We start from the raw sequence: 12,330 nt of genomic DNA, 5'->3' as shown, positions 1-12,330 counted from the left end.
CTTGTTTCTTCCATTGTTACTTGATGATTTTGTCTGAGCATGTGGCTGGTGCATGGGTTTAAATCAGGAAACCCTAGGGTCTTGCAGGAAGCAGGGTGTGTGTTAATGTTTTATAGGATATCACAGAATGTAGGATTTACTAGAAATGTGGGGAGGTTTTTGAGGGAGCCACCATCTGGAAGTAACTTTTCCTACCAAAACCTACAATACACTCTAGAAATTGTGACCAGTAGAGCCACAGAGAGAAAAAGCCTTCCAGAAAGCCCCAGGAAATACGTTTGCAGATGAGAATTACCAGAGAGTAAACATCTTAGAGTCTGGCCTTTCAGGGATCTAGATGTATTGGATACAGACTTTTATCAGAAAAATTGAACCATGTTAATAATGGCTGAAAGATATTTCTCCATCTTTGGTATATTAACCTTAACACGAAAATGTGATACATTCAGTGCAGGCCAGTGTAGGACACAGAAGAGGAGAAGCAGACAGTCCAGACTTCAAGGTCACGGCAGAAGAAAACCTGGCCAGAACTTTCTCCAAGCCTATCTCCTTGAAGGACAGGTATATCTTTAAAATCCAAGTGTGGGGGACTTGACTAGGTTTAGGCAGATCTTTATAGATTTTTGCTTGGGTAGTGGGTTGAAGAAATTATTGTAGCCACTGGCAGTGGAATTCCTGTTAAAGAGGAAGGTGTCTGTATTGAGGGAAATAATTTGTGAAATGGCTTGGGGTAAAAGATGAGAGCTTGGAGTCAGTCAACTAAAAAAAAAAAAAAAAATGGCATAGTGGTTGTGCATTAGGAATAAACAAAGATTTAGGGGAGAAGAGATTCAAAATAGAAAAGTAGTGGCATGGATGAATGACACGTAGCAAAGACATTTCAGAATAGACATTCTTAAGGTTCACTTTCAAGTTTTGTTCACTTTCAAGCTAGAAAGACTGAAGATGGTTAACGGAGTCTGTTGTGTACCCCCAAGCCTTTGTGTAATTGCTAAGACAACACTTTATTTTAGTTATTGGAGGTGTATGCAAATGATAAAAGAATAAAAATATATGTAAGTGTTCTGACACTGATAAAGAACTCTTTAAGTACAGTTTTATGATGTTAAAATGTTAATCAAAATGTTTATCATATACAGTCACATTTTAAAAGCAATTAAATAAAAAATTATATATATAACATCTAGGCTTCATAGGATTAAAGAGTTCTATTTAGAGGTTTTCTGCAACTGTGATTTTCTGGTTTTTATTTTCCTTTTTTGGTAATCAATTTGAAATCCTTTCTGGATTAAAAAAATAACTTTACATAGTGGTTCAATGTGTCTTTATCCTACTTTTTATAAAGCAAGTTATGATTGCTATTTAAAAAGCAATTTATTAGTTCAATGTTACACCTTGTCATAACCAATTAACTTTGGATGCTGGTGCTCTACTTTGATTTCTAAAACTTAATGTACCCCTTACATTGTTAAGTTGTATCCCTTACTTTGTTAGCTAAAAACATTTTGTTCAGAAACGTCACCAGTTAGCAGTTTAACTCTACAAAGCTTTCTCTTGTTTAAATAGAAATCATAACTTATGCTTTTATCTAGGGACTACTTATGTAGAAATACAGTTGTTTTAAATTGTGGATAAACCTCATCACATAAAATTACAGGATATTATACATTTCAAAATATTACCATCCTCCCCTAACAAAATTTAGTTATAATCAAAACTACTGCCTTGTAGAAGAACCCTATTAGCTTATTTAGAAATGTTTTTCTCCTAAAGACAAAGACTAGGTCAGTGTTAGTTCAAAAAGATCAGTTAGACAGTTGGTGTGTGGCACTCAATGCTAAACACTTTTTATATAAAGATGGTATAAAGCTGAGCATTGTGGCTCATGCCTGTAATCCAAGCTACTTGGGAGACTGAGGTGGAAGAATCCTTTGAGCCTAGGAATTTGAGTTTGAGGCTGCAGTGAATTATGATTGAGCCACTGCATTTCATTACAGTCTGGGCAACAGAGCGAGTCCCTGTCTCTAGAAAAGAGTTTTAAAAGTAAAATCTAATAAATAAAAATTATCCAAGTAGTCACATTTTTAAAAGCAATTAAATCGATACATCTTGGCACATATCAGGTTTTTAAAAATTGTTTTCTCTTCTTTTTAGCCTAATCTTGAGTTGCTTGAGCAAATTTGTTTAGTATCTATTAGTGTTAACCTTAGAAGCTCATTTTTTTCAGCATTTCACACAGGAGCAGCAGTCCTATATTATCATGATGTTGTTGTCAATACTAAATGTTTATAATGTAATTTGTAATTTCAGGAAGTATTCCTGTTCTCAACACTTTAAAAAATGTATATACATGAAAAAACCTAAGTTTCTCATCAATGTTGATAGAGAAATTGTTTACTTAAAATACTTGTTTCTTCAAGGTATTAATAGTTATTCCCTGAAGCTGTTTGTGTAAATGCATAGTTTTATATTTTTGTTTGACGAGAATGCATAAAAAAGAGCTGTTAAAATTTAAGGTATTTTATTATCATGGCTTATGTGTTTCAGAATCTAGAAAAACCAGTCATTTGACCTATAAAAGAAATTATGAAGGTAAATTAACTCTGTAGAAATCACAAAAATCCTCATTTGGGCATTACATTTCTGAGCAGTGATGGTGCAGATGTGCTCCTTTGATATTACTACAGTAATTGTATAGTATTCCTTATAACAGGAATGATGATACAGGGCTGACTGCTTCTGATTTCTCTGCAGGGCTGCAGAGAAAAAAATTTATAAACCATAATTTTTAATGTTTGACTCAAGGCATGGTCAGAGGATCGGAATTATCTTAAAATATATTTTTTTACTACTGATAACCACAGGGCTGTTGTACCTAAAATAAGACCTGGGAGTTGCTGATGATTAAAAAATTTGAATTTACAGATTTACTGGGTCTCTTCTGTGGCTGAGAAGGAGGAAAATGGGATTGGAAGAAAACATTTATATCAGCTTGGGTGATACTGAGTGTCCCAAACCCAGTCCCCACAGCACCTCTGCTGCCAGCAGCAGCAGCAGCATCTCCTTTCGTGATGCATGAAGCTGGTCCTGCTTGCCTGGTAATCTGAAACCGAAACATCTGAAATGGTTACACTGCAAAGGCGGTGCTGACTTTTCTCATGGCCTACCCTTGCTATCTCTCATTGCTTCCAAATGATGGGGTATAGGAAGCCCTACCCGCAAATATGGCATCTTGACATACTAAGAATTTTAAGCTGAAGGAAACTGAGAAAATGAAGAAGCAGAAAGTTTTCCCTAACCTTCTCCTATTTCTTCTCTCCTGACAGGTGTCCTGCCCTACACCTAGAGGATAGGAATGTTACATAGAAAGGCAAAGAAGAGTCTGACTAGGGTCTCCCAATTTCTTACCATTAGATCAGATCCCCTTTTTGTCTAATCACACTTATACAAGAATGTCTGTTCTTTATCAAACTGACACATAAAAATAATTTTACCTGGGTCTTCGGGTCTTCATTTCTATAGGCTTTCTTGTCACATAAAACTTTGATTAAATAGATTTGTTATGCTATTCTCTTGTTAATCTGTCTTTTGTTATAGGAGTGTCAGCCATGAACTTTGCATTGGACAGGTGAGAAAAGATTCTACTTTTCTCCTCTACACAACTCTATATCTAGAGTCAGGTTCCAGCAAGACCCAGGAAGACATACAAAATGTGACTTGAGAGGAGAATGATGACAAAAAGACCTGCAAGATTTTGACAATTCGTGTAATCAAAAAACCAAAAGGTAGATACCACCTCCCACTCATTAGGATGGTTACTATGAAAAAAAAAAAAAAAGAAAAGAAAATATCAAGTGTTGATGAAGAAGTAGAGAAATTGGAACCCTTGTGCATGGTTGGTGGGAATGTAAAATGGTATAGCTGCCATGGAAAATAGTATGGCAGGTCCTCAAAAAATTAAAAAATGCAATTGCCTCCCAGCACTTTGGGAGACCAAGGCAGGTAGATCACCTGAGGTGAGGAGTTCAAGACCAGCCTGGCCAACATGGTGAAACCCCATCTCTACTAAAAATACAAAAATTAGCTGGGTGTGGTTCTGGGCACCTGTAATCCCAGCTCCTCGGGAGGCTGAGGCAGGAGAATCGCTTGAACCCACGAGGCAGAGGTTACAGTGAGCTAAGTTTGCACCATTGCACTCCAGCCTGGGCAACAAGAGCAAAACTCTGTCTCAAAAAAAAAAAAAAAAAAGAAAAAGAAAAAAAAAAGGAATTGCCATTCCATTTCAGCTGGATTATTCCAGCCATTCCTCTTCTGAGTATTTATCCAAAAGAATTAAAGCAGGGTCTCAAAAAGATATGTGTACACTCATATTCATAGGAACATTAGCCACAATAGCTAAAATGTAGAAGCAACCCAAGTGTTCATCAACAGATGAATGAATAAGCAAAGTATGGTAGAGCCACACAATAAAATACTATTCAGCCTTAAGAAGAAAGGAAAATCTGACATATACTACAACAGGGATGAACCTTGTGGATATGCTAAGTGAAAGAAGCCAGTACTATGACTTAAATGTTCATCTCATCCAAAACTACTGTGCTTGAAACTTAATCATCAACGCAACAGCATTGGGAGGTAGGGCCTAATGGGAAGTGTGTAGGTCATGAGGACTCTGCCTTCATGAATGTATTAATGCCACAACAAAAAGACATTTAGGAGTGGGTTCACCCCCTTCTGCTTTTCTGCCATGTGAGGAACAGTGTTCCTCCCCTTCCAAGGACACAATGTTCAAGGCACCATTTTGGAAACAGAGACTGGGCTCTTACCAGACACCAAGCCTGGTGGTACCTTGACCTTTTTGTCATACTGGCATTGTTGACTTTCATTTGTGGTGAATTGGGATGGATTTTGGTGAAGGAAATGCACTGGTGGGTACAATTTCTAGGTGTTTCAGGTTCAGAGAGAAATTGTAATGATAAGGGCCATGAAAAGAGATGGCTGCTACTGGGGGCCATTGATGAATTAGAGAAAGACAAACAAAAACTGAAGGTAATTATTCATCAGTCTAAAGTAAATTGTGAAATTCAGGAGATGTCCTTGGAAGCACATAAAGAAACTCTCACTTCTGTTACTGTATGGCAGAAAAAGCTAAGGATCAGGCTCAGGACTTAATTAGAAGAGTAGCAAAGCTTCAGAGAAGGTATGTTGAAATTCTACCCCCAGCAAGTCTGTGTGTCAAAGTCTGGGCCACTATAGGGAAAGTATGGGGTCTTGAGAGTGGAGTTTGATGAAATGATGTACTTTCCTCAATTCTACCTCTGCTAGTGGAAATTGGATCAATTGCCAGAGTTGAGTCACAACATAACCTGGCTAGGAAAGTGCTGGGTGTACTAGGGAAGGAAAGGCTCTGTACCTGGAAGAAGCTATAGGACTTAGCGGACATATACCAGTAGGAGTTGGGACCTGATTAATTGGGCAGGATTTTGAGCATGCTGTATCAGGAGAGTAGAGTGTGAAGTTGGGTAAGAGACAGTTTTTTCAATATGGGAACAGCCTCCTGTGATACAAGATTCAACACCTTGACAATGACCTGGGAGATACTGTCAGCACTCTCTAAGGACAGCTCTTACAAGTTTGGAAAAAATAATGGCCCACACGAAGTAAAGTATAAGTGGCAGAACTGCTGAGGCAAGTAGTGGAAAAAGATGAGCTCCAAGGCTTAAAGTGGGCATGCTCTGTAGATATATTAGGTAAGGACAGAAAACACACCAGCTGGAGCTTTCCAGAGGAAACTCCAGGTATGATGGATTTAGGGATGGTGAATCCTATCACATTACCATTTAACTCACCTGCTTAGCTCATTAAGCTCACAGATGATTCTGTTAAGTAACAGTGCATTATCGTAAGCTTAATAAAATAAGTGACTTCAGATGCAGCTGATGTTTCAACTTTCTTCACTGGAATAATCAATAGAACCCTGCACCTGATAAGCACTTATCAAGTAAGCAACGCTTCCCACCAATTTATTTAACCTGAGCTTGCCAGAGCAGTTTTCTTTTTTTTTGACTAAGACTGTGCATCTTCATTGTTTTACATCAGGGCTACATCAAATAGTCTGGGTCTGTGTCATATTTCATTCCACAGAGACATTGATCACCTCTCCATAACACGAGGCATCTTCCTAGGACATTATTGATATTCAGGGTAAGCCAGAGTGTAACGGACATCCTAGACCCCTTGGTAAGACATTTACATAGCAGAGGGTGAAATATAATCACATGAAACTTCAGCTACCTGCCACTGAAACGGAGTTGCAGGATAGTCCAGTGGCCAGGGAATTAAAAGATAGTCTCTCTAAAGTGAAACATGAGTTCTTATACCTTAGATTCCTTATTATTAAGAAAGGGGCACAGCATATGGAAGCAACATATCCCACATTTGGGTGCATTGCTCCAATTCACTTAATGAGAAGTACATAAAACTATAAAGTTTTGGCCGGGCACGGTGGCTCAAGCCTGTAGTCCCAGCACTTTGGGAGGCCAAGACAGGCGGATCACGAGGTCAGGAGATCGAGACCATCCTGGCTAACATGGTGAAACCCCGTCTCTACTAAAAAATACAAAAACAAATTAGCCGGGCGTGGTGGTGGGTGCCTGTGGTCCCAGCTACTCGGGAGGCTGAGGCAGGAGAATGGCATGAACCCGGGGGGCGGAGCTTGCAGTGAGCCGAGATTGCGCCACTGCACTCCAGCCCAGGCGAAAGAGCGGGACTCTGTCTCAAAATAAAAACAAAAAGCAGAACAAAACAAACCAAACCAAAACAAAAAAACTATAAAGTTTAGAGTCCTGGTAGAGACTGAACTCATAACTAATAAATAGAAAGTATCTATGTGGCTTGAAATACTCTTCATGAACTGCATGTTTCTGATTCAGAAAATGATAGAATTGGATCAAGCCATCATCAAATGAAAGGAGTATATAGGAAATTGGGCTTAGACAGGTCTTAAAGGCATGAAGAAGTTATGCAAGTAGATGGCTCAACCACCCAGTGCACCCATTTGTTTGGCATTACTACCCTTGCCTCAGTCAACGTTTGTGACACATTTATTAAGGAAGAAAATATTTGTCTGTTTTATAGGTGATTGTACCAGAAATAGACAGAAGTGGACTGTCATGGTATTATAGTCCCATTCAAGAGTGGCTCCCAAGTAGAGAAGGGAAAAGAAATCCTTTCAGTGGGCAAACATTCATGCATGTATCTTTCTGGTGTTCCTTTTTGCTGGAAGATAATATAAGCAGACATATAAACATACACCACTTTATGGGTAGTGGCTAAGAATAGATCAAGATAGTCAGGGGCCAGATAGCCTGAATCTTGGAAATCAGTAAATGAATAAACCTCTCAGAAGTGGTTCATGGGAATCTCACCAAAGTAAACTCACTGCAAAGGAGGCTTTTAATAACCAGGTGGATAGGATGGGCCTTTCTACTCAGATTATTTAGCTTCTCCCCACTACTATTCTGGTGCCTGATCAATGACTTATCAACAAAGAGGTCATGGTGGCAAGAATGGAGATTATGCTGGGTTCAACAACCTGGACTTTCACCAATCCTAGCCTGGCTATCATCACTGTGAATTTAAGTCTGTCAACAGTGGAGAGAAATACTGAGCGGCTAATAAGAAACTATAAGCTGTTAGAACCAACCAGCAACCTGGTTCCATTATGGAGGAGGAAGCAACTCATCCTCACTGGAACAGGTAATTGGGTTGTATCCAGTTTTCATACTTCCTCAGATTTTCTTGGCCCCACCCATCCCACTTGTTTGCTCAATGGAATGCTCCAGTCTGGTTATCACTACCATTGTCTCATCTCAACTCCTGCATGCTTTCCCTTCCTTGAATGAGGGCAAAGGGGAAGCCTACTTTTCCCATCACGTTCAAACTAAATTGAAGCAACCTGCTTTGGAGCATGATATCTGGCTCCCCAGTGACTGCCCAGAGGCACTAAGTAGCACAACTTAGAAGTGTGGGGGAGTTAAGGCCTCAAAAGGTGAATTCTGACCAGCAAAAGATAGAGAAACAGAAAGAAGCGGCAGCATAATGAGTGCATATTTGTTTGCATGATATTGGTGGGAGCATGTTGTTGATCCTATTTGTCGTTGTTTAGAAGCTCAAGTATACATAGAAGAGTATACATCTATGTTGAGTAGTCAAAAGGAAGGCTTGCTTTGGCTCTGGTGGTTTGGCAGTCAATATTGATTTTAATCACCTGTGTTGCCTTCCCGTGTATTGAAAACTAGAAAAGAATTTTTTAAAGGTACATTTCCAAGTCTTCCTTGCCATGATGTTTTGCTATATAATTTAAGTTCTACTGAAAAGATTCAAAAGATGAAAATATGGAGAAAGTCATTTTTCTGATTCTTTGACTTTCTGTTGGCAAGGACCATTTGGCAACATGGAGATTTTTATGCACTGCTACGGTTTCTAGTCACTAATTTTCATGAATATTGAGAGCCAGCTGCAATTTGCGGCAGTGGTTTTCTCCCTGTGTCACAGCTGTAGCAGTGTCCTTAGCATTTGGCATATAGGAGAAACTCAAAAAGTGCTTACTGAATTGAACTGGATTTCATAGAACTTGTAAAGAAAAACAAAACCAAATTTATGCTGTAGTCCATAAGTGCCACGGTAGACATCATTTGCAGCCAATAACTGCATTCATCACATTTTGAGCCTCCCTTATTTGTGTATTTTGTTGTTTGTTTTTAACTACATATGTATGCTGAGAAAGAGAGTAAAACAGGGGCTGTGTGCTCCCTCACAATTCAGAAGGGGCTTTCCTCCTCTCCTGCAAGGCACACAAGTCTCCTGTGTTCTGAATCGGTCGGGTAAGGGGCTGGGCAGAGTCTTTTGGTACAAACCATGGTGGATGGTTGATGAATAGGCAGTGGGCTGAATGCTGGCAATTGGTGCTCCTGACAGGGCATCAAATCTGTACTGATTCAGCACACAAACCACTTCCTAACACCGATAGGGACTACTTAGAGTCTTTCTATTTCTTTCTCATCCACTCTTCTGTTCACATGGCAGCCCCCTGTTCTCTCCCCTCTCACTCAGTGCGTCATTTTTCTAGTCCTGGAGAGCAGTGAATTCCCTCTGCAAGCGTGCATCTGAATCTATTCACCTCCTGTTAGACTGGAAGGCTGCTGAAGAATTGAATATTTTAGCTTTTCCTTCATAGGCTCTGCATGGGTGACTTGTATCTGCCTTTAAAAACTTGGGAGAGGAAGCCCTCAAGATGTGAGTGAACAAAATCAGTATTTGGTAGAAAAGACACAAACTGATAATTCAAAATATTATTCTACCACAGTGTGAATTGCTGTATTGTTTGTTCTTTGTGAGTTGGCAGAACATAATTTGAGAACTGCTAAAATATGTAACATCACTTAACTAGACCCGTTAGGAAATATTTCAGTCAAAGCTGGTCTGAAGTATTGGTCTGTTTTAAAATCTGTGTGCCTTTGCAGGTTCCACTAAAACAGGTTACACTCATTTCCACTTAGCAACCATTTATTTAGAATGCTAGGGACAAGTTGTGGTCTTGGAAATTTATCTTATGATCCCAATTTCTTTCCGTATTTACCAAGGTTAACTCATATTAAATCACCCAATAAAACCTGAACAAGCATCAATAATATTTTCTCCTTACACAATTTGCTTTCTATTGAAGGCTACATGAAGAGGAGAAGCTCAATTATTTTAAGATAAAAATGTTAGATTAGGTGGAACTCTGCATATTTGCCAGCCATCTGGTTCAGTCACAAACTCCCCAGGAATCCTGAACATATTTGCAACCAAAAATAATTTGAACTTGAATGACTGTTAAATTGGGATGTAAAATGTGGTAACCCAAACTATGCACAGATACTTACAAAGGACCAATTAATAGACTTATTTTGAGCCTTATGCTCTGTGATATTTTATTTTCTTCAGAGATAACTAAAAGGATGCAAATATTTGTTAATAATTGAATAAAAACTCTCCCACCTGTAAAATATATTATAAATTTATCCAAAGTGTCTTCTGCTCCAAGGTTAGCCAGAAAGAAGCAAAAACAAAATCAAAAACAAGAATTGCATTGTGTGTCATCTTTCTCATTTGCCAGTTTGCAGGGAAACAGTAGTTAAGTTCCTTATGCAAAGGAAACTCCTATAAAGGAAACGCAAGGTCATTCATGATTAGTCTGGAGACGACAAAGTAACAAACCTAATTTTTCTTTGTGGAATTATTTTCACAATTACATCAGACACACCTCTTCAGCTATCAAGCTGCAAACTTGATGGAAGGTATACAGTGAATAGTGTAAATGAGAGCACATGCTGCTGGAGCTATGAAGGAAATAGAAAACTGTGTACAATATTTCATCTCAAGAAACTTGTGATGTTTCTGTCAAAGGTGTTTGTAGGAGTTGGAGAAAATAAGGCTGAGACCTACTGGGTTGCATTCCCAGACAGTTAGGCATTCTCAGTCACAGGATGAGATAGGAGGTCGGCACAAGATACAGGTCATAAAGACTTGTATCCTTGCTGATAAAACAGGTTGCAGTAAAGAAGCTGGACAAAACCTACCAGAACCAAGATGGCAAAGAGACTGATCTCTGGTGGTCCTCAGGGCTACACTCCCACCAGCATCATGACAGCATACATGGGCCATGGCAATATCAGGAAGTTACCCTACATGGTCTAAAAAGGGGAGGCATGAATAATCCACCCCTTGTTTAGCATATAATCAAGAAAAAACCACAAAAATGGGCAACCAGCAGCCCTCAGGGTTGCTCCGCCATTCCTATGGAGTAGCCATTCTTTTATTCCTTTCTCTCTTTTATTCCTTTACTTGCTTTCACTTTACTCTATGGATTCATCTTGAATTATTTCTTGTGAGAGATCCAAAAACCTTCTTTTGGGGTCTGGATGAGGACCCCTTTCCAGTAACATTTCTGTGCCAGAGATGTCGTGTATCAAAATGCAAGTCACCAAGTTCTATGCCAGAACACAGCTGACCTTCAGTTTATAGTAGGACATCTGGCAAACACCAATTTTAGATCTTGTTAAAATCATTGGTAAGAACCTTCCCCCCACCTCATTAATTACCTAAACTGCATTTACCTTTGCTAAGGAACTGTAAACTATACCAACACAGGCCACATGCTGTGTTCCAGGATTATCATTTAAAGATAATTCAAACTTTTCAAGTATGTAATTGAGAGTGAATAATTTTGAGATATTAACTCTAATTTTGAATCCTAGAGGGAGGATCTTAAATCAATGAAAAAAAGCTTCACTTACTACAAGAAGATTTGCTAAGGTAGGAAGAAAATATTTTCAGTTCAAATGTTACTGGTCTTATATATTAAAAAACTTTAATCTAGCCAACAGAAAATTTCCAAAGGAGTATGTGTACCTTGAAATTTACATTATATTTTGTTTTGCAACTCAATAAATGTTTGTGAACTTACCATGGCTCAAATTTTGGCTGCTGAGCAGGAACTATTTAAGTTTTAAGTTGATCACCTTATTGAAGAAGAAATAACTTGCTTTGTGCAGAGCATGATATACTTATTATAAGCTTCCAGGCTTGGGCAAAAATTGCTATGTGGTACACTGTATACAAAATTGCTATCTGATGTCCTGTGATGGCAAAGGCAATCACAAATAATGAAGGTGATAATGATGAAGAAGATGATGATGATAATAATTGATGATTGCTGATGAAAATAACATTATCAAACCCTTACTATCTGCCAAGCACTCTTAGAAGCACTTACACACACTAATGAGTTTAATCAGCAAATAATCTTAACCAATGAGGTAAATGCTGAGATGAGCTAATTTTTCTCTGAATCTCTGGCACTGGTAAAAGAACTGCTAATAAATAAGAAATTAGGGTAGCTGAAATACCTAGGCACTTCCTGGAGAAGCTCAACCTTGATGGAGCCCATAGTGGGTGGTTGGCTTAGGAAGGAGCATGTTTATCTGGCTCTGGTGACATTAAGGCTGGAACTTGGTTGTGGCCACCTCATAGCAATGTAATAAAGCTCCACTGGGGTGCAGCATAGCTTATTTAGTCCCCTTCTATCCGATCATTCACTTTATAACAAAAAACTCAGCCAGTTCTCTAGAACAGTACTATTTGCTATCTTGGGGATGTAGAGAAATGTGTGTCTTGTGTTTTGAGTTATCACAATGATTGGAATTCGGTTATCACTGGCAATGAGCTACTGGAGGAATGAGGGATGTTAAAGTGTCTTAAAAGCTAAGATAGTCTCAGATGGTA

This window comes from Chlorocebus sabaeus, chromosome 4, assembly GCF_047675955.1.
Source record: "Chlorocebus sabaeus isolate Y175 chromosome 4, mChlSab1.0.hap1, whole genome shotgun sequence".
NCBI lineage: Eukaryota > Metazoa > Chordata > Mammalia > Primates > Cercopithecidae > Chlorocebus > Chlorocebus sabaeus.
This window is presented reverse-complemented; position numbering follows the sequence as displayed.